The sequence below is a fragment of the Tachysurus vachellii genome, chromosome 4 (assembly GCF_030014155.1).
Source record: "Tachysurus vachellii isolate PV-2020 chromosome 4, HZAU_Pvac_v1, whole genome shotgun sequence".
NCBI classification, from domain to species: Eukaryota; Metazoa; Chordata; class Actinopteri; order Siluriformes; family Bagridae; genus Tachysurus; species Tachysurus vachellii.
The window spans coordinates 914,667-938,595 of record NC_083463.1 but is presented as its reverse complement, the minus strand read 5'-3'; the positions used below and the strand labels follow the sequence as shown (position 1 = coordinate 938,595).

At 42.1% G+C, this 23,929-nt stretch overlaps 1 pseudogene; it reads left to right on the top strand.

The window, feature by feature from the left end:
* The window catches only part of LOC132844144 (zinc finger protein 208-like), a 106,005-nt pseudogene that overhangs the window by 17,848 nt on the left and 64,228 nt on the right, over nt 1-23,929 (top strand).

Genomic DNA, 23,929 nt, shown 5'->3' with positions numbered 1-23,929 from the left:
TGTTTCTCTCAGAGTGTTTTGCTATATGATATCTGCGTCTCCCTCACGTAGAGTGGGTGTGGTGTGAGCGTGAGTGTTTTGAGTGGTGTGTCTTAGGATACTCACTGTTCAGCTAGCTCCCTACTGGTAAGCCTCAGCTGCAACGTTTCTTGTTTTCTTTACTTCTTTTTGTTGTTTTGGTCAACTTTTTTTTTTTTTTTTTTTTTTTTTTTTTTACATTTTTAATTAATTATTGTGCAATAAAGTATTTTTGTATTTATATCCACGTTTCTTGTGTTTAGTGGTAACAAACCTGTGTGCAATATTTATTTGGTTATAAATTTCCCTGTTTACAGAAACAGTGTGGTGTAGTCTGCTCTAATTTTTAGTTGTATATTGGTGGGGGGGTGTCACCCCCCCACCATATTATATATATATATGGTGTATTATATATATATATGGTATATTGGTGTATTATATATATATATGGTGTATTATATATATATATATGGTGTATTATATATATATATGGTATATTGGTGTCATTCTTTTCTTACAGATATTAATTAACACATGAGCAGAATATCTACTCATTTGCATGGTAACTGCATCGTTCCAAGAACATGACCATTAATGTCAGAAACTCTGGAATAAATGAACTAATTAATTGAGATGATTACTGCATCAGAAGAGTTTCTGTCTGTCCATCTTTTTAAAGTATCGGTCAGAAGGGTGATGACCAATATCATGTAGCCACCATTATATAGTATTTTCAAATCAAGAAACTTTTATTGTCATTTCAACTATATATTGCTGAAATAGTACACGGTAAAATAAGACAACGTTACTCCAGGATCATGGTGCTATGTAGAACAACATGGAGCTAAGCAGTGGTGTCAAAAGTATTCACATTCATTACTCCGGTAGAAGGGTAGATACTAGGGTTTAAAAAGACCTGTTGAAGTATCAACTCAAGCTTTTTACTCAAGTAAAAGTGTAAAAGTACTGGTTTCAAAACTACTTAAATGTATAAAAGTAAAAATAATTGAAGGAAAAAATGCCATTAAGGACAAAAGCTTAGGCTGTGCCACAGGGGCTGGTCATAATGACTATAATGTTATATTAATATGATAATGTTGAAAAATTTGGGATGCACTAGGCTACCTGTTTCAGACACATACTGTATATGCCCATTGAAAAAGAACGCATTTTAGTACAATGCAAATACATTAAAGAACCATATATGTGTACTACTGAGCTGTGTTTCATGGAGCGGAAGATATGACTAGTTGGCTATAAGTATTGTAATAGTGCAAAAAGTCAAACTTCAGAGGCATGTCATCAATAAGCTTTATTGAAACAAACACATTGGTCTCAAACAACAATAGGGTAATCAACATCAGTTAAGCACAGAACATGTGACTGTAATGAGGCATCGTAAGGCTGGGGATCCATTTGCAGCATACTTTAATGATATAAACACAAAGTCAAACAGGCAGGCTCGGAATCGGCAAACATGGAAATCAGAGGGCAGACAATAATCGGCAACGGTAAACAGGCAGAAGGTCGGGAAAGGCAGCAAGCAATCAGACAGGTCATTAGACGGAAACAGAATCGGAATCAGACAAACACAGAAACGCTCAGAATGGCTGTAGGAACAAGTCGAGACTTCGCAATGAGGTCAATTTCACGTAGTCTCTTATAGCGTGGGAAATTGGCAGCAGCTGGCGGTGTAATTAGTCCTGGTGCGCCGGTCTGGGAACTGTAGTCCGGAAGTGATGCCTCTCTACGTAGAAGTTCAGGTGCGCTGTCCGCAACAGAGACAAAGAGTTACCAATAGGCTTTGTTCAGCTGCAAAAACAGCTGGTTCTCAAAGTTCTTTGAGCCAATGCATGCTCTTCTTCGTAACTGAAGTGTGGCGTGATTTGTGTCATGTGCAGGTGCGATGGGTCACATACAATGTATATGTTTATACTTCTCTTCCAACCACAATCAAATTCACTCTATCCGGATGGCGCGATTTATCTTGATAGGTTTTTTGAATGATGACAAGCAGAAATAAAATAGGAGTAACGAGGCTATTTTTAAAATGTAAGGAGTAGAAATTACAGATAATTGCGTGAAAATGTAAGGAGTAGAAGTAAAAAGTCTGCTAAAAAATAATTATTCCATTAAAGTATAGATACTCAAAGTTTCAACTTAAGTAAGGTAACATACAGTGCATAGTATGCAACTTAGTGCAGACAGACAATGCATTACACTACAGGACATAAAATAGTGCTGACCAGTTTGCAGTCTGTAACTGACCAATGTGCTAAACAAGCTCTACTATCAGCCCCTCAGACAGCCTGTTAAATGACCACAACACTTTCTATGTCTGCTGTGAGACCTCCAGTGGCAGCACAGAATCTAGGCACACACACACTACTGTATCATCAGCTGTGGTACACAAAACACGTGAGGAAGATCAACACCCGTAAGGCAGCGGAGCCAGACAATATCCCTGGGCGGTCCCTCAGTGCTTGTGCTACGGTGCTGGCTGTTGTACTCACCTCCATCTTCAAGCAAACTGGAAAGCAGAACCACAACACGACTCCGGCTCGTCTTTACTCTAATAATGTTCTGTTACCTTTCCCCGCTCCGTCTCGCCTCTGGATTGTACACAAATTATACATTTAATCAAGAGTATGGAAATAATATAGATCTTGGCCTAATCCACCTGGTCTGTTGCCAATCTGCTTGCTGTGTGAGGATCTTGGCCTAACACTAGATTTACTGACTTTTTTATATTCTGGTGCGGGTCCCGAGGTGTGATTCCCCCCCTGTTGAGATTTTCACAGTTTTTCAGCCCTGCTTTTGTTGTGCAAACACCCCCATCACCTGTGAGGCCTGGCTCATTTGCATTTGTTCACTCAGAGTAGCTCAGATCCAAGGCAAGCCAAACCTCTGTGTGTGACATGGAAAACTTCAGAAATGCCTGCCATACCTATACAAAATAGTCTGTTTTATTTATAAAATATTGTGTTCTAAGGTTTGTCATTGCCATAGTACATATGATATTTATATAACTCTTGTGCAGACCTGGGGTCTATTTGACTCATCTGGAAAGTTTAATGTGTCATAACTTGGGTTTCCTTCCACATAGTTGCCTGAAATTTACCAGGATTGTTTCAAATTATGAACTTTGCAAGTAAAATTAATTTTGTCTATTTTCGTTGAACTATGTGTTTGTAAAATAAATACTTTCCTCCTCAAGTCCTCCCGAGTCAATTTGACCTGGCCACATTTAGTGGGGCAATAGGTCACACTTTTGCCCTTTTCAGCGCAATGAGCATACATACAGACACAAAAATTCACACATGAAATGTCCACTAACACATGCACCCAAAACACACACACACACCACACACACACACACACACACATGCACACACACACACAAATTGGGCATTACATTTCATTAGGCCTCCAGAAAAAAAAGCCACACATTTGTAAATATTTCACACTTTTGATATGCCTTTGCCTAGCAGAAGGCAAAATATGATCTATGGAAATGATGCTACACACACACACACAGTCAAACACTGTTCAAAGCAGGAGAACAATGGAGCTGTAGGGGTGCTAGTAGGTGTGAGGTCCAGGGATTTTACGCAAATTTGCTCAGCCTTAGTAAATGTAGTGCTAATCCACCTGGTCTGTTGTCTATCTGCTTGCTGTGTGAGGATCTCGGCCTATTCCATCTGGTCTGAGGCCAATATTCGGTGGCTGACGGCAGCTAAAGGACATTAGCTAACTGCGTGCTAATATGGATGCCTAGCTTGTTAGCTGTGTGGCTCTTCTTGGAATTTTGATAGTTCATTGCATCGAAGTAAGTGTACGCCACTCTGGAACAAGGTCTTTTTGTTGGCTTTTTGACATTCTCTGTTCTCTGTTGAACCATGGATATACTCAAACTATTTTGCATTCTCTCCGCATTTATTTTCATTTTTTCTCTCAGTTCCTTGTGCAATCAAACAAAATGGCCTTGCTTATTTAGGCAGTAAAACAGACAAGGTCTATTCAAATGATAGAGACTCTGCCTGTTTAATGATATTACGGACTTTTGGGTTAATAACTGACAGATTTTCCATCACTCTGGCTCTGCTGTAATGTTTTATTAAGAGAAAGCTCATTAATATTATTGCATTACCCAACAAACTGCATGCAACTGTATTGTTAAAACAACATTACTGTAGTACCTCAGCTGTTCTCTGTCGGGCCTTGATTATATTACTGCTTATGATCTCTGCTAATGTTCATGTCCACCCTGGCCCTTTTTCTGATGTTCTTTCTGGTGTTGTTTTCCCTACGGATCATGTGGCCTCAAATAACATATGCTTTGATGATTTTTGTAATCGCCATAACCTTGGGTTTTTGCATGTAAATGCAAGAAGTATATTACCTAAACTTTACCAGCTTAAAGTATGGGTTGAGAGTTCTAACCCTCACGTTTTAGTAATTACTGAGACATGGTTGCATAACTCTATTCTCTATCCTGACCTGTATTTATCTGGTTACAACCTGGGCAATTTTCACTAAAGAATATCTTCAATGTAGTATAGCCCTGGCAAAGTCTATACCTAAACAGTATGATCTTCTTGTTCTTAACATGAAATTATCAAACAGTTTTTCTTTATCTGTAGCTGGTTGCTATCACCCTCCATCTGCACCAGCATGTACCCTAGAGGCCTTGAGCAATGCTCTTGCGCATTTCACTAGGTCCGAGTTGATCATACTTGGCAATCTAAACTGGGACATGCTTAAGCCCCCTGAGAAAGTTGTACAAAAATTTGATTGCTTAAACCTTCATCAAATCATAAACCTACCTACAAGATATAACCCAAAAGGTTGTGACAACACCACATTGATAGATGTTGTGTTTACAAACGCCCCACACATGTACCTATCAGGTGTTTTTTGCAATGATCTTAGCGACCACTGTTTCATTGCCTGTGTTAGAAAACAACTTTCTGTCAAACAGCCTGTTGTAATCACTACAAAAACGTATTCTGAAAATTTTTGATGCTCAAGCCTTCTTACATGATTTGAATCATGTAAGTTGGTATAGAGTCAGTCTGATTCCTACAGTGAATGATGCATGGTTGTTGTTTAAAGATCTTTTAACTGCTGTGATCAACAAACATGCCCCAAACAAAAAGATGTGTATAAAAATCCGCAACAGCCTGTGGATTAATCGTGATCTAGTGGTTCTGCTTCAGCAAAAAAATACAGCCTGGCGCAGAGCACGCAAGACAAATTCTGTTAAAGACAACATTTTATTTCGTCAAATCAGGAACAAGGCCACACAAGCGGTGAGGGAGGCTAAAGCTGGCTTTTTTAAAAAACAGTTCACACTTTGTGGTGCGAATCCAAAAGCATTTTAGAATACGGTAAAAAAAACTTGAAAACAAACCCTGGACCATACCATTGTCCCTAAAATTGGATGACATAGTGATCACTAATAAAAACTCGATGGCTGAAGCATTCAATCACCACTTCATAAATGCTGGCTTTGTTTCAAAGACATTAAAACCTATTTCTACAGCCCCTGTAGCCTCTAATACCTGCAGCCTTTTAGCACCTCCTCACAGTTTTTCCATCCGGCCTGTTTTAGTGGGGGAAGTCTTGAAGGAACTGATCGCCCTGGATCCCAATAAAGCAGCTGGGTCAGATGATCTTGCTGCTTTTTTTATTAAAATTGCTGCCCCCGTCATTGCGGCTCCATTAACAGCCCTCATTAACCTCTCCCTCTATACAGCCGAGATTCCACCTGCTTGGAAAGAAGCGGTTGTGCTTCCTCTGTATAAGGGCGGTGATCAGGCTGACCTGAATAATTACAGGCCAATTTCCATCTTGCCATGTGTGTCTAAAACTCTGGAAAACCTTGTCAATAAACAGCTAATCAATTATCTTAATGTGAACGGTATCATCTCTGGGGCACAATCTGGCTTCCGATCAGGATATGGTTGTGTTACAGCTACCACTAAAGTGCTCAATGACATTACATCTGCATTAGATAACAAACAAAACTGTGCTGCTATATTCATTGATCTTGCAAAAGCTTTTGACTCTGTGGACCACAACACACTTATCCACAGACTCAGCAGTTGTTGACATTGTTGTCACTGATCACTCACTGGTTTGGTTCTCAAATTATCTTTCTCACCGGGTTCAACGTGGAAGATTTGAAAACCTTTTCTCCCATTCTCTCCCGGTCACCAGGGGTGTCCCCAAGGCTCCATTCTTGGTCCCACACTTTTCTCAATTTATATTAATAACATTCCCCAAGCAGTTGGTAAATCACTCATTCACTTATATGCCGATGATACAATCCTTTATGCCATAGGTCCCTCCTCTGATGCTGTTCAAGCTACCCTGCAACATAGCTTTTACCAACTACAGCAGTCTTTTACACAACTCAATCTCACTCTCAATACCTCCAAAACAAAAAGCATGTGGTTTTGCCGTAGGGGTATTACGCCTCCTCCTGCCCTTAACATCACCACCTGCAAGGGGTCTATTCTAGAACAAGTCACTGCTTATAACTACTTGGGCATCTGGTTGGAAACTTCACTTTCTTTCTCTATTCACATATCAAAGCTGCAATCTAAGGTCAAAGCCAAGCTTGGTTTCTTTTACAGAAACCGCTCTTCCTTCACCACTTCTGCTAAACTTATTCTTATTCAAATGACCATTCTACCCATGTTAGATTATGGAGACACTATATATAGGGTTGCTTGCAAGTCCACCCTATCAAAACTTGATGCTCTTTACCATTTTGCTATCAGGTTTGCCATAAATGCTCCTTTCAATACACACCATTGTGTTTTATATTCATCTGTAAACTGGCTCTCCCTTCACAATCGCCATAAAATTCACTGGTTCACCTTCATTTATAAGACCCTTCTTGGCCACTCACCTCCTTACTTAGGTCACTTGCTGCAGCTAAAGCCTGTCACATATAACACCCGATCCTCACTTCATTTTCAATTAAGCAGTCCTAAAACCAACTCTGCGTTTGGTCTTGCATCTTTTAAATCTGCTGCCGCTCGCGACTGGAATGCTTTGCAAAATACTATCAAACTGGATAAATTAATTCCAATTTCATCCTTTAAAAATATTATATCATATTTGTTCACGGATATATGCAGTTGCTTCTCTACATAATTTTGTTTTAAAATGTATTTATGTAATTGTTAACCTGTATGTATTTTTAATGTTTTGTATTTATTTTAGCCCTACTTCCCATTCCCTAAGTGGTTATTCCACTTGTCAGGCCGCCACTGTAAATAAGAACCTGTTCTTAATGACCTGCCTGTAAAGATTAAAGGTTAAACAAAACAAAACACTTCCTCAGTCCAAGCACTGTACCTGCCTGCTTCAAGATCACAACCATTGTCGCCCTTCCCAAAAATAATAATAATAATACATTTTATTTAAAAGGTGCCTTTCTGAACACTCAAGGTCACCGTACAAAAAAAAACAAAGACAATCAAAAAAAGAGGTGCTGGCCCATATTCAGAGCAGCATACAGGACACATTGGACCCCATGCAGTAAGCATACATGCCCAACAGGTCTCTAAGGTCTCTTCCATTACTTCCCAGAACTGGATGCGAGTGCTTGAGACAGTAAGGAGAACGCGCTGTTGGTTGTTTTCTTGGCTATTGCATGTGTTTGATTACGAGAGGTGCACTGTTTAATGTGTTTTAGAGACGCCGATTTGTTTGAAGAGCACTTCTGCCTTGACCCTATGAGTTGTATGTCGGTTTAGTACTGTCACATCAATTGGGCATAGACATTGAAGAAGCTGTGATCCAGTGCTGGATCAGTGTTTTGTACTGGCTTTTGCCGTAAAAGATTCCATTGGCTCTTTATAAAACGTTAATCTCTTCGATTGGTAGGTATTTATGCACACATGCATTAGAATGGGAGAATATATCTAACAGAGAAACAGTCTCGCTTTGTTTATAGGTGTTGTGACAGCCGTAATTATTCCAGGCAGCGTGCTCCACGTTTGTGTATGGCTGCAGTGCTGTCCTGTTTCAGTGTCCAAACCTGTTTCCAAGTTCATCTTTTTGTTTACTTTTCTTTTTTTGGCTGTTTCATATTGTTTTGTCTGCTCTTTTTAGTTCTATTAATATATTATTTTTGAAGTTTGAAGTATTTAATTTGCAGTTTTGATTATCTTTGATTCTTCTTTATTTTGCTTTGGTTCTTCAGTTGCATTTGATTGCTTCTGGGGTTTGAACTGTTTTTGTTTTAATTTGGATTTTGGTGATTTCTTATTTGATTTACCATCTTTTCAATTGCATTGGATTTTGTCTTTGATTTATATAATTTGTTTACAAAGTCTATTTTTCTTTTTTCCTTTCTGTTATGTATTTCCTCACAAGTGCAGTGACCATCTCACCGTGTGTGTGGGTGCGCATCTGTGTATACAGTGAAGTGCAGTGCAGTGATTCACCTATAAGGGGTGTGGTCTGATTATCCGGTTCTTTGTACTGGTAAGCTCCCGTCCCTGGCCCTCAGCGTGTTCAAAGAAAGAGACCTGTAGTCCGTTCGGCTGAAGGATGTTTCTTTATTTATTTTAATATCGTTTTAATGATGTCAATAAAGATAATTTTGTATTGTTACCCATGTCTCTGACTTTAATTGGTGATATGAACCTGCGAGTACTCCCGACGCGAGGGCGTGTGCGATGCCGGGGTCGTCCTCGAGAACGGGAAGCTGGCTTGTCAGGATATCGCTGGTGGAATTCGGTTGTGAGCGAGGGGTCCAGGATGTCCCCCGCCTTCACCCATGAGCTTTCCTCTGGACCGTAGCCCTCCCTGTCAACTAGGTATTCCAGGTGACCTCCTCGGCGTCTGGAGTCCAGCAGGTCGCGGACTTGGTACGCCTCTTCGTCGTCAATCAGAAGTGGAGGCGGATCCGGCGGGTCAGTCTGATGGTCTGGGTTCTCTCTGGGCCCGACAGTAGGTTTAAGCAGCGAGACATGAAAGGCCAGTGAGATGCGGTAGGTTGGGTGCAGTGCGAGGCGGTAAGAGACCGGGTTGATCTGCCTGATGATCCAAAATGGCCCCACGTACCTGGGGCTCAGTTTGCGACAGGGTAGGCAGAGGCAGATGTCACGGGTCGAGAGCCAGACCCACTGACCGGGTTGATATTCCTGGTGTGCCCTGCGGTGTCTGTCGGCCTGGCCTTTCTGTCTCCTTATGGCCCGCTGTAATTGCCGATGCGCCACGCTCCATGTTTCCTCACTCCGGCGGAAACAGTCGTTGATGGGCAGTAGGTCGGTGGGCGTGCCGGACCATGGGAAGAGGGGAGGCTGGAAGCCCAGGACGCACTGAAAGGAATTCAGGCCGGTGGCGGGTTTGATGAGGGAGATTTGTGCATACTCCACCTACATCAGATATTTGATCCACTCCATCTGATTGTTTTGGCAGTACGAGCAGAGGAGGTGGATGATCTCCTGGCTCAACTGCTCTGTTTGTCCGTCCGCCTGTGGGCGATACCCCGAGGTGAGGCTGACGTTGATGTTCAGTCATTTGAAGAAAGCGGACCAGACTCGAGAAGTGAACTGGGGACCTCGGTCTAAAACAATGTCTTCGGGCAGTCCGTAGTAATGGAAGACAGAATCGCACAGCGTCTCTGCTGTCTCAAATGCTGTAGGAAGCTTGGGTAGTGGGACCAGGCAGCAGGCTTTCGAAAATCGGTCGATGACGGTGAGAATGACCGTGTAATTATTTGACCCGGGCAGGTTGGTGGTGAAGTCCAGAGCGATGTGAGACCAGGGCCGTTGTGGAATCGGTAGAGACTGCAGCAGCCCAGCGGGAAGTTGGTGAGGGACCTTCGAAGTGTTGCAAACCCCGCAGCTCCGCACAAAATCCTGTACGTCTGTGGACAGCGACGACCACCAGAACTGGTTTTGGGCCAGTGGATCGTTCCTGTGATGCCGGGGTGGCCGGAGCTGGGGCTGGCATGTAGGAGCTCTAGGAGAGTGGTGCGCAGGTTCTCGGGCAAGTAGATTCTTTCTGAAGGACACTCGGTAGGCAGCAGCGTCTGCGCGTTGGCCTGGGAGCTCTCTGTCAGGACGTCCCACTGGATCGGAGAGAGGATCCAGATCTCAAGGATGATGGGTTCAGGCGGTGCGTCCTGGTCTACCTCGCGGTGCACACATGACAGTGCATCAGGTTTAGCATTCTTGCTTCCTGGACGGTAGGTCACAGAGAACTGAAAGCGCATAAAGAACATAGCCCATCTTGCCTAACGGGGGTTCATGCGCTGGCCCCTGGCGCTGAGACAGGATGGCTCCGACTCCGGCTACTTGTAGGCTGAGGTCCCTTGTCATACGCGTGATGTGCCCTTCTCCGAGCGGCTGGCCGTCATTACCTTCCACGGCTACAGGGGGCACACAATGGGTTACCGGCACGTCATGGGTCCACACAAACTCCTCCGACAAAGAGTCGATGAGCGCGGCCAGGCTAATTTTTGTTCCTTGCACCTCAAGGTGTACATTAATCTGAGCACAGTTCTGTGCTTGAGGAAGGGAGAGGTTTCGACTCACCGGCGTGTTATGCTTGTTAGGTGGTCTGATGGGACAAGCCGACAGCCTGTGGCCGGATTCCCCGCTGTACAAGCAGAGGCGCCAGCGGAATCACCTTTCTCGTTCCTCGGCCGTGAGGTGCGTGAAATCGAGCTGCATGGGCTGGTGGCTCTCGGAGCGAACGGCGCGTGCGGGGTTTCGTCAGGTGCGCATCAGGTTGTCGATTTGAATGGAGAGGTCCATAAACTCGGCTAGGTTTTTCCCTTCGTCCCGGCAGGTGAGCTCCGCTTGCAGTTCTGGGTTCTAGCCCTTCCGGTATAGCAGCTTCAGCGGCCGTTCCTCCCAGCCTGCTGCTGCGGTGAGGGTGCGGAATGCCAGCACGTACTCAGTGGCGGTGCGATCGCCCTGCGAGATTTCCAGTAGGCGCTTCTCCTCACTCTCACTGGTGGTGAAGTGATCGAAGACAGCGCGGATTTGTGCGAGGAAGTACTTGAAGGTTGGGAAGGCGGCTCCGTTTTCTTTCCATATCATGGTGGCCCAATCCAACGCCTTGGCGGTGAGGAGCGTGCACACAAAGGCGATGCGGCTGGCCTCGGTCAGATATATAGCGGGCTGTTGTGCCACGAAGAGCGAGCATTGCATAAGAAATCCCTTACACCTCCCGGGATCCCCATTGAACTTCTCCGGGAAGGCAAGACAAGGACTGGTGGCATATGCGACGGCTGTGGGCAGCATCGCCGGAGGTTGAGGGCTCGGTGCGCCGGCAGTTCCTCGCAGGCTCTGCAACACCGCGGCGAGCTCATTGGTGATTGCGGTGAGTTGCTGCTGGTGTCGTTCAGCGGGCTGTTGCGCTTTTTTAGAGAGCTGAGCTGCGAGATGAAAGACCACTGCTGGATCATTCGGTGGCGAAGTCTTCTGTAACGAAGAGTCGTAAGGCAGATGATCCATTTGCAGCTTTTAATAAAGACAAACTCGTAGTCATACAGGCAAGGTCAGGGCAAGTAAACACAATATCAAAGATCAGGCAGAAATCGGAAACGGTAAGACAGGCAGAAGGTCAGGGCAGGCAGGAAACAATCACAAAACGAAAACACAGGAGCAGAAACCGAAACCGGAACAGAGAAAACACGGGAATTGCTCAGAATGATTGCCGGAACAGATCAAGACCGCACTGGTGTCAAGGAACAGGTGATGGAGCAATCAGAGTCAGTGGTGGATTCTGGGAGGTGTAGTCCGGGAGAGCTAGTATTCTGGAGACGCTTCTCGGTGTTGGTGTTCGGTGGGCGTGGGTGGTGTGCCGACCTTGACAGGAGAGATAGTAGTGGTGTTACACATTCTGTAGTGCACTACACAGGAGAGATAATAGTGGTGTTACACATTCTGTAGTGTCCTTTATGTACAATCAGGATTCATCTGGATCTCAGCTCCAATGAAAGGTTACTGTGTGCAGCTAATACTTGATTGTTTGACTAAATTTGTGCTAATTAAAAGAAAGTTTTGTTTTGTGTGGTTTGTTTAACTTGTGCTTTTGGTTTATTTCAGTTAATTTTAGTGAGATTTATTGGAATAACCATTACATCGGTTCCACTGTGGCAAAAGCATTGGAAATTACTACATATATTACAAAATCTGTTAGATGTAAACAGATCAGAAATGTGGGTCACTCATATGGTTACAGGCTGAAACATAGTGAATCACTAGATTACTGTACATCTAACAGAATGAGTAGATTATAGATAAACAGATAATCAGGGCTGATTACTGACCCATCTCTATGTCCAGTCTGTAGGGTCAGAGTGGGTCAGAACTGTAATACGGGTTATCTTTGACACAAAGGTCTTCTAGATGCTTAAGCAAGCTGGTTTAAGTGAAGGTTTATAAGTATTAGTAAGGAACAGAGCAGCCCAACATGCACCATTTTTCTTATGTGGTTACAAGTACTTTGCCTGTTTTTGTATTCATTGGTGAGTTCCAGCTGGAAATCTGTTGATAGTAAGATGGTGTGGTGGAAATTTCTAATCTTAAGATGTTCCTAAGGCTTTGTCCTTCTATGCTTGTACCTTGTGTGCGTCATGACCAGAGACTGACATTGTCATCAGTAGGTTTTGTTAAGATCATGACAAGGGCAGTAGGGACTGGGGACGAGTTGTCCATAAACAATGTCCAGTAGGTCCTCTAGAAGACTTTGGCCTGGTCAGATTAGCTTGGTCAGGAGATGCATGCGGTAATTTTGAGCCAATGATTGATGATGTTTTGCTTTTACATATCTTCTGTTTTCTTGAGTTCTGTCTATAAAATCTTGATGTAATCAATGATCGTGGCCCTTCATCTCTCATGCTACATGTAGAGTGTTGCGTCCTGCTGCGCAACCGAGCACAATAAATTGTGAAACCTTTTTATTCTTGCCCGTGTCTACCAGTGTTATACTTTATTCTTTAAATCGCTCTAACCTCAGAACTTCCACAACAATGGTCTTTCCCGATGAGCATTGCCACTGAACTAAGTGCCACTGTAGTTGTTTAATCTTTATTCAACCAGTGCATTATTTTTGTCAGAATACCTCTCTCATATCTATTAGCATAGCCTACTACATTAGCGAGTTTTGCACTACGGGTCTCATGTTTTCTTTACTTGGCACTTATCAAGTCAAGTCAAGAAGTTTTTATATTGTGATTTCAACCATATATACTGTAAATGCTTATTTTGGATCAAACAAATTGTTTACATTGGCACTTGTTGAGGTTGGATATATGGTCAGGATTTGAACAGATTTGTTCATATTTTTTTAAAAAAAAGGTAATCTGCCATGACAAAGAAGACTGATAACAATGAAGTTGATAGTGTTAGAAATCTACTGTATAAACTGAATTATTAGTTCTTATTAAACTTTTTATTTGTCTAGATTGATTTTAATATGTAAATAATAAATGTAACTTTTCTTCTGCTAGCCCTGCGATGGGTTGGCACTCCGTCCAGGGTGTATCCTGCTTTGATGCCCGATGATGCCTGAGATAGGCACAGGCTCCCCAAGACCCGAAGTAGTTTGGATAAGCGGTAGAAAATGAATGAATGAATGAATGAATATTCTTCTGCTAGATATTTCATAGCATCTGGTTTGTGATTGATTAGTTAATTAGCTACTGTGCAATTTAAAATGCAGCTCCATTTCAGAGGTTATTCAGTAAATCAGGATCAGCACGATCATGTAATGTATAGATAAAACATAAAATACATTAAAATGAATTCATAAAATTTTAATGTATTTTTTGTCTGTTTTTCAACAATAACACCGACCTTCAGGATGTTTCATATTTAATATACTTTAGAGTTATATGTAGTTTGAATAGTTTTCTTACCCTTACACATACTGTACGTCCCAAAACCTTTCACTTATTGTTCACATGAATTACTATATAACTTTTCTAAGCTAACAATTAAAGGGAAATATTTAAATCGAATTTAAATATTAAATATAATTAACTGATAGTTAAGAATTGTTTGTAATAAACAGACGTGTTCTATATTTTAGTTAGTTAGTTACTTAAAGAGATAATGCTTAAGATGTGTCAAGAAGAGTTTTTGTCTGTTAATGTGTTTAATAAAGTAGATTTACAATTTATATCTTGTTTTAACCGTGTGTGATAATTCACATTTTTCAATCCGCAGAGGTCGAGCAGAGCGAACATCAGAGAGTACAAGATGTGTGTGCTTTTATTGATGGATTGCTATGATATGACATCTGCATCGGTGCCGAACAAGTCAAAACAAAGTTACTATATCCATGTCTCGATAGAATGATAACTGAACTGGAGAACCGTTTTTCTGCTGTAAATGCTGCATTGCTTCAAGGTATTCAAGCATGTAGTCCAGTGTCTGAAAACTTCCTGTCTGAGCCACATTTAGAAGAACTTGCACATCACTACAACATTGATTTCAAGACAGAAGAAGTCATGGTAGCAAGGCACTTTTTGACTCGTAAAAAGCAAACTGGTGCAGCTCCACAGGACATGGTTTCACTTTATAACCTGCTGGATTCTGAAAAGTTTCCATCACTGAAATCTGTCATGCAGGTTGCCCTCACTGTTAGCAGCTGTTCGTGCGAGAGGTCCTTCAGTGCTCTTCGTCGTCTCCGCAACTGGCTAAGGAGAACAACGGGTCAGAGCAGGCTCCATCAACTGGCAGTTATGGCCATCGAGAAAGATGTTGTTGAGCAATTGGACCATGATAAAATTATCAACAGGTTTGCTACTCTTAAGGAGAGAAGACACAGGTTGATGGTCCCAATGAAAGACCAGTAACTGGGCTGCAAAAACTTTGTCCCTGCTTCTCACAAGCTGCTTCATTTTTGCTTGTTTTTCAGTCCATTGTCCAGCCTCATACATGTGTTGTTTATATTGCTGATATGCATAGTCAAAGTTTATGGCTTTTATGTTATTTTCTGGTTAAAAGTTGGTTAAAAGTTTATTTTATTTTGTCAAAAAAGTTCCTTATCTGAGGTTTTTATTTGAGCATAGAAATCAAACAGTAAAATGTTGTGTTTGTACAGTGAGTAATGAATCAGGAAGTCTTCATTGTAAAAAAAAAAACTACATTCACAACTCAAAATTTTCTAGTGACTGGTCACATCTAAATTTTTCATTTTTTTACAGTGAAATACAGGGAATACAATGGAATAGGATTGCAATAAGGTTAGTACTATACAACCCTACCCTGGGGGCTGAGCCCCCCTAAAATGAAAATTCTAGAATCGCCCCTGGACAGGATCCACCCACTTTTTATTTGCTTCCGACACCCGTGTGTGTGTGTCTGTGTATGTGTGTGTGTGTGTGTAACCCGTGTGGCTCGCTTATGCCCGGCGTGATGTGCGGCCAGTGACACCGGGTATTAAAACTTGGTCTGCGTTGTGTTACGTTGTGTGATGCAAAGACAGACATGGGACAGCAGGCAGCCGATTCACTGGATCTTTTTACTGTTTAACAGAGACAAATAAGCAGCCTCAGATTGAGTGGCCCTTATAACACTCTCTTCCATTAAATCACATTTCAAAAGGGAGAAGCATAAGAAAATGAACATAAAATAATATAAAGAAAACATACCTGTTTAACAGAGACAAATAAGCAGCCTCAGATCGAGTGGCCCTTATAACACTCTATAAAACAAATGATGCACCTCCATTACCATGTGCTGGTCTCACATAAAAGACAGAAATATACCTCAAAGAATGTAAAATGATGAAAATAATGCCAAGGATAGATAAAATAGTACTTTACACATAAATTTGGGTGAAAATACCAATATAAAAGATATAATTAAAATAAGGATTACATAAAATTAACAGGATGACAAAAGAAACCTACCTCTTCCATTAAATCACATTTCAAAAGGGAAGAGGAGGAGTTAGGACAGGAAATTAGGTCATACTGTGACCACACAACACTTAAAGGAGAAGTGCACCTTTAGATCAGGTATCATAAAATGTACGAGAACAATTTTGTGTGAATTATAACAATATTTAGCCGTATACTTTGTATACCTGTTACACTTACCCCCCAGAATTTACACAAAATTCCACAGAGGACAAAAAAAACAAGAGCACAGGTCCTGAGAATGACTTGGTCTACACCCCAGAAAAAAACAGTGAAGACTATCAACATGAAAAGTTACCCAACTAAGGGATACAAATATGAAAGAAGTCGGACAAACCACTACACATGTTGTAGGCATACCAAAGTGCCTTTTACACTTTGGAAAACTCAGACCATTTGCTTAAACAGAACACACATGAGAAAAAACAATACATTACACTCAGTAGTATCAGAAAGTAATGCAATATGCAGATTCAAACATGAATAACAGGAGATATGGACTCCACACCAAGTAAGGTCTCGAGTTGAACCATTGACTCAATCAGCCTACGAACAGGCTTAATTACTCTACCAAGCCTGGTAATGTAACGATTGTCAGGGTTATTGTCAACCACAGGATCGTACAAATCTGCAGAAACAGGGACAGTAGGTGAAAAAGCACTAGCTACAGTGTCAGGGTCAACAACAGATAAATCAGCTTGTGCTTCAGAAACATCTTGAAAAGAATGAGAGGAGACCCAAGAAGCTGTACAATCATCATCACACACAGCAATGTGAGAAATGACAGATAGAGACTCTGCATGTGACAAACCACCAGTGACAGGTATTGTTGACTCAGCTGCATCACATATAGATCGAGAAGGTGAGGAACAAGGACCAGCACCATCACATTCATCAACAGAAAACTCAAACTCTGTTGTGGGCAAAGGAAGAAAGTTAACTGGCAACAAGAGATTACGATGAACCATTTTCTCATGACCAGATCTGTCACGGATCTTATAAATGTGCAGGGAAGGTTTGGAAGCGACAATTGAGTACACGGTGGGTTCCCATTTATCGGCAAGCTTCCGTTTACCTCGACAGCCTTTGTTGGCGATAAGAACTTGATCACCAATTGACAGAGGTAATCCCTTGACTCTCTTGTTGTATTGGTCAGACTGGTGTTTCTGTTCTGCAGCAGAATTCTTTTGAGCCAGCACCATAGCAGACTTTGGATCACTGACGAGAGATTGAACATAGTCAATGTAATCACAGATTGACTCATCACGAAGCACACTTAGAAACATGAGGTCAACAGGTAATCTCAGCACCCTCCCAAACATCAGGTAAAAAGGGGCAAATCCAGTAGTTTCATGGGCAGTACAGTTATACACGAATGTCATAGTTTGCACTAACTGTGGCCACTTTTGTTTAGATCTGGGTGGAAGCGATCTTAACATGTTACCTAACGTTCTATTGAACCTCTCAGTTCCACCGTTCCCCATTGGGTGGTACGGGGACGTTCGTGACTTGTCGACACCAGCAAGATCAAGGAGCTCTGCTATCAGCTCGCTCTCAAAATTTGCTCCCTGGTCCGAATGAATACGCTGGGGGAAGCCATAAACACAGAAGAAGCCATCCCAGAGTTTCTTTGCAATACTCTTAGCCGATTGGTTCTGGCATGGAAAAGCGTGAGCTAGCTTGGTGAAATAATCCGTGATTACCAAGACATCCACGGATTTATTGTGCCTATCCTCGGCGGCCCAGAAATCAATACAAACTAGCTCCAATGGGGCAGTAGTCTTGATGCTCTCCAAGGGTGCTCTTGCAGCTGGTTCTGGAGTTTTACTCAGGACACAACGGGTACAAGTCTTGACGTAATCACGCACATCACTTTCCATCCCAGGCCAATAAAACCTCTGCCGGGCTAAAGACAGTGTACGTGGCTGGCCCTGGTGAACGGCCAAATCATGAACACCAGAAAGAGCTTCCTGTTTCAGGGATTCAGGCAGGACGAACTGAATTCTCTTGTGCTTAGTGAGTGGATCTTTGATGGCTCTGTACAGAATGCCATTGAGCAAAAAGAGTTTGTCCCACTGCTTTAAAATCCTCAATACACGCAGATCCTCATTCACACGCTCGCGCCTGGAAGGTCTGCGCTTCCTGCTGACATAGGAGGACACCTGTGAAATAACACAGTTGTGCTGCTGACTCTGCAATTCAAACAATGAAAAAGCATGGGTGATATCTTGACAGGCAGGAATTAAAGAGCTCATGTGATCAGCTAGGGATGTTGCTCTGGATACTGCACCTAAATCCCAATCACCACAAGACGACAAGACGGACGACACATCCTCAGCAGTCATAGAAACATCCATTTCAGAAGTGTGATCACGTTCAGTGCCAAGTGTTTGTGGCTGGCACGTGAGATGGAATCATCTTCCACACTGTGTACATGTTTCAGCAGCTCGGAGTAAGGCTCGGTCAGAATTCGCTGACTCACTGGCTTGACAAACTGGTCACGACTGAGCGCATCTGCCACAACATTTAACCTTCCAGGGATGCACTTGATCTTAAAGTTGTACGGGGCAAGTTTTGAAACCCAGCGCTGCTCACACGCATCCAGTTTAGGTTTTGAGAGAGCACTGCGCCAAGGCCATTCAACGATGCATCAGTGCAGAGGATGAAGGGACGCTCAAAGTCAGGGTGGGCCAACACAGTTCAGTTCAGTTCAGTTCACTTTATTTATAAAGCACATTTAAAACAGCCACAGGACTGACCAAAGTGCTGTACAATAACAGGTGTTAATAAATAATAGTAATAAAAAAAATACATAGAAAAATAAAAAAAATGATATTAAGACAGGAGAAATAATAAAAAGCGAAATAGAATTGAACAATGCAAAAATACACACTGAATCACTAAAACCAGCAATAATAGAACAATTAGAAACAGTAAGAAGAGAATGAAAAGGAAAACTATAGAAATGCTGAGGAAAAGAGATACGTTTTTAAAAGGGACTTAAAGAGGGACAGAGAGGGTGCTAATCTTAATTCTATTGGCAAATCATTACAAAGCTGTGGCCCAATTACTGAGAAAGCTCGATCCCCTCTACGCTTGAGTCTAGAAACGGGAACAGAGAGGAGGTTCTGGTTGCCTGATCTTAGCCTTCTGGAAGGGGAGTACGGATGTAATAACTCAGATAGATACAGATGCAGCGGCTCAAAGTTGTTCTTTTCCAACATGTGACTGACCTTAGTCAGACTTTCATCACACCTTTATCACACGTTTAGCAGACTTTTGTCATGAGCCCCCCTCTCTACAGGCAATGAAGGACGTGTGAATATTCTAATGTAGCCACCCCCATTTTTAGCTGTTGTAATGCAATTCCAGGGCACAACCTGAAGATGGGGCTTTGCTCACAAATACTTTCTGACCCTGACTTTACAGGTCAGCGACAACATTTTTTTAAGAGTATAGAAGCAGTTTTCTCTTTCACCTTTTACCTGTCCAGCAGGAAGATAGTAGGAAGGACTTGAAACTTTAATGTCATTATCACACACTGGAGAGAGACAGACAGACTATGTATGTATATATATATATATATATATATATATATATATATATATATATATATATATATATATATATATATATATATATATATTTGATTTGAACCAAGGACAAGATCTTTTCAGGACATGCATCTATGACCTGTTTAGATTTTAACCCTCTTATGTATGTTGCAGGTCAAATTGACCTCAAATTGCTAAGGTTTGTCATTGCCATAGTACATATGATATTTATATAACCCTTGTGCAGACATGGGGTCTATTTGACTCATCTGGAAAGTTTAATGTGTCATAACTTGGGTTTCCTCCCATATATTTGCCTGAAATTTACCAGGACTGTTCCAAATTATGAACATTGCAAGTAAAATTAATACTTTCCTCCTCAAGTCCTCCCGAGTCAATTTGACCCGGCCACATTTAGTGGGCAATAGGTCACACTTTTGCCCTTTTCAGCGCAATGAACATACATTGACACAAAAATGCACACATAAAATGTCCACTAACACACACACTCAAAACACACACTCACACCCCACACACACACACAAATTGGGCATTGCATTTCATTAGGCCTCCAGAAAAAAAAAGCCACACATTTGTAAATATTTCACACTTTTGATATGCCTTTGCCTAGCAGAGGGCAAAATATGATCTAACGAAATGATGCTACATACACACACACACGTTGTGTTTTCATATTCAAATCATATTTAATGGTCAAAATGGTTTCAAAACAATCTCCTGGCTTTCAAAGAGACAATGCCCCGAGATAGATTCATTTCAATTATGCAACACCTTCTAACAGACAAATTTGCTGCGGCCTTCGACATCTGGACACACTTCAACAAGAACTGTGCTGAGAGTTTCACTCCAGGAGAACACATGTCCATAGATGAACAGCTGTTCCCTACCAAGGTTTGTTGTCCATTCACACAGTATATCGCAACCAAGCCAGACAAATTTGGGATCAAGTTCTGAATGGCCACGGATTTGGAGACCAAATATGTCTGCTATGCATCTCCTTACTTGGGAAAGGACCCCAGTCATCAGAAGGGAGAGAGGCTGGCAGAGAGCGTGGTCATGAATCTGATGAAGCCATTTTTGGATCATGGCAGAAATGTCACGCCGGTCAATTTCTTTACTTCACTGTCACTGTTCTTCTTTTGTTTTTCTTGAAGACCTGACACACCTCATCTTCACTGAACGGAATTTTAGGTGTGTTGGAGTCGGTGTTTACAGGAGGTGAGAATTGGGCTTTTTCAAACCTACAGTAGAACTCATTCAGGTCGTCTGCCAGTTGTTGATTCACCACAGTGCTGGGGGATGGTGTCGTACAGTTGGTGATGGCTTTCAGACCTTTCCACACTGAAGTGGTTAGTCGTTAGTGGAAAACTGAGCCCGTAGCTTTTCAGAATAATTTCTTTTTGCCACTCTGATCTCCTTTTCTAGTGTGTATTTGGCCTGTTTGTACAAGACTCTATCCCCATGAGCACTTTGCACAAAAATGCTGAAAGCAGCACATGCGAGAACCAGAAACTGAGGTTTGTTGGATGGATATGTTTCCTACTGTAAGTGCAACGTGTCAAAGCGGTACAAGAGGTGTGATTCCCCCCGTTGAGATTTTCACAGTTCTTCAGCTCGATTCTCCTCCTGCTTTTGTTGTGCAAACACCCCCATCACCTGTGAGGCCAGGCACATTTGCATTTGTTCACTCAGAGTAGCCCAGATCCAAGGCAGGCCAAACCTCTGTGTGTGACATGGAAACCTTCAGAAATGCCCAAATAAATAAATGCCTAAATAAATGCAAAATAGTCTGTTTTGTTTATAAAAAAGTGTGTGAAAACAGAATGAAAAGTTGCTAATACTTTTCAAATCAAATCCTGTTTTCTCTCTCTTATTTATGAATTTGGTTGCTTCAGTCAGCTTTGACCTGGGGATGTTTGACATACACCAACCAGTGGTTATCCAAAATAATATTTAAGAATTTTACTCAAAAACATGGCATAATTTCATGAGGTTTCTTGTTTATAAATTAAATATAATAAAAAGCATAAGAGGTGTAAAGGAAGTTTTATTCACAATAAATTATGCCATGTTTTTGAGTGGTGTGTGTGTGTGTGTGTGTGTGTGTGTGTGTGTGTGTAGCCCGTTTTTGGGTGATCAGATGGCATCTGGTAGGCAAAATAGACATAAAAAGTGTAAAATGTTTACAAATATAAGCTGATCACACAGAATGCTGATCATTGTAGAATTTTTGATTCATAAGCATTCAAGTCAATTTGACCTGGAAAAAAAACAGGTTTTATTATTTACTGACATTAAATTGGTTAATGCCAGCAGCTGTTACACTGATCACGGCGCCACCTGGTGGATCAATGCGCCATTGCAACAGATGCGCGTAGGGGGCGTGAATAAGGCAGCTACTCATTAACTACGTCAGAGCGGGGGAACAAGATCATTGTAGCACTCCTGGTGGATGTCTGGCAGAATCACACAGTAATCATGCAGTGATCATGCAATATTCAAACAGCAATTCTGAGCCGCTGCATCTGTAAATAGGAGCTTGATTATGCAGGGCCTTAAAAACAAATAAAAGTATTTTAAAACGAATTCTGTAATCAATAGGCAACCAGTGAAGAGTCCTCAGAAGAGGGGTAATGTGATCGCTTTTGCGCTTTTTTAGGAGAAATCTGGCAGCAGCATTTTGAACCAATTGTAAACGGTTAATTTGTTTTTTGGCAACACCACAGTATAGAGAGTTACAGTAGTCTAAACGAGATGTGATTAGAGCATGTACTGCCATCTCTATGGTTTTATCAGTTAAAAAGTGCCTGATTTTTGATAAAATGCGTAGCTGATAAAAACTCGATCCAATGACAGCGGAAACTTGTTTATCAAATTTTAAGGACTCGTCTAAGAGAACACCCAGATTCCGTACCTGCGGAAACCTAAAGACGGAAAGACATCCTAGGTCAGTTTTGGTGACCTTTACACTTTCTGTGGGGCCGAACACTATCACCTCAGTTTTATCTTCATTTAAAAACAGAAAGTTTTGGGCTAGCCAAGCTTTAACTTCATCTAAGCACAGTAAAAGGGATGTAATGGATGAGGGGTCATTTTTCTTAAAAGGTAAATAGATTTGGGTATCGTCCGCGTAAAAGTGAAACGACACTCCATATTTCCTCAGAATGGAGCCCAGTGGTAACATGTACAGGGAAAACAGGGAAGGTCACCACGCTCTCGACAAGGGCTCTCTTTAACTCCTCAAAGGCAACAATACAGTCAGGAGTCCAGTCTTGAGGGGTCAATTCCCGGAAAGTGGCATTATTATTACGACAACTCGTGCCTTTCACCAAACCTCTTTGACCAGCAGTCAAATTGAACAATGGCTTTGCGATTTGTGAGCAGCCATGGATGAAGCTTTGGTAGTAAAGAACCAATGCCCAGAAAGGATCTAATTCTCTTTGGCGAAGGTGTGCTGCCATCCTCTTTCATTAAGTCTTTCTTCTGAAAGGCAGCAATGACTGCAACCTTGTCTTCATCCACTGAAACTCCTGAACCGCTGATCACATGGCCCAAAAACTTGATGGAACGCCTGAGGTAGTGACACTTTTTTGGAGCCAACTTCAAATTACTAGCTCTCAACCGTGCAAACACCACTTCACCACTTCAATGCCTCCTCCTCAGAACAGGAGAAAACCAGCAAATCGTCAAGATAGCAAAGGAGGCTGGAAAAGTTAAGATCTCCAAAAACGCTGAGCATCATGCGCATAAAGGATGCTGGACTGTTACACAGGCCCTGTGGGAGACGGTTATATTCATAAGCCCATGGGCGTTGTGAATGCTGTGTAATGCCGATCAGATACATGGAGTGGGACGTTATAGAATCCCGATGTTAAATCCACGGAGCTGAACAGAAGATTGCCACCAAGAGCGGCCAGGCAATCCGCCTGACGGGGCAAAGGATGAGCGTCCTTTATAGTCTTTGCATTAAGCCAGCGAAAATCAGTGCATACTCTTAACGATCCATCCTTCTTCCCAACCATTACCAAAGGAGAAGCGTACTCGCTAACTGACTTGCTGATAATGCCTTTTTCTTCCATTTCAGAAAGAACTACTCGCAACTTATGGTAGTGGGCAGGAGGGATTCGGCGGTAGGGCAGACGGAACGGACGTTCATCACATAAATGTATCCTGTGTACAAAGTCCTTTGCCTCTCCACAATCAAGTCTGTCTCTGGAGAAAACGTCACGATAAGACACGATAACACTTGCCAATTTCTCCTTCCATAAGTCGGAGACTTCACATGCATTGATATTAATGTCATCCAAGCCGTACTCGTGCAATAACCCAATAGGATCGACAGGCGGCATGGGCTTGGGGAAAGCTGTCTCAGGAACATCATGAGATCTGCACAGATTTTGTGTGACAGCAACATCCTCTACCGCCA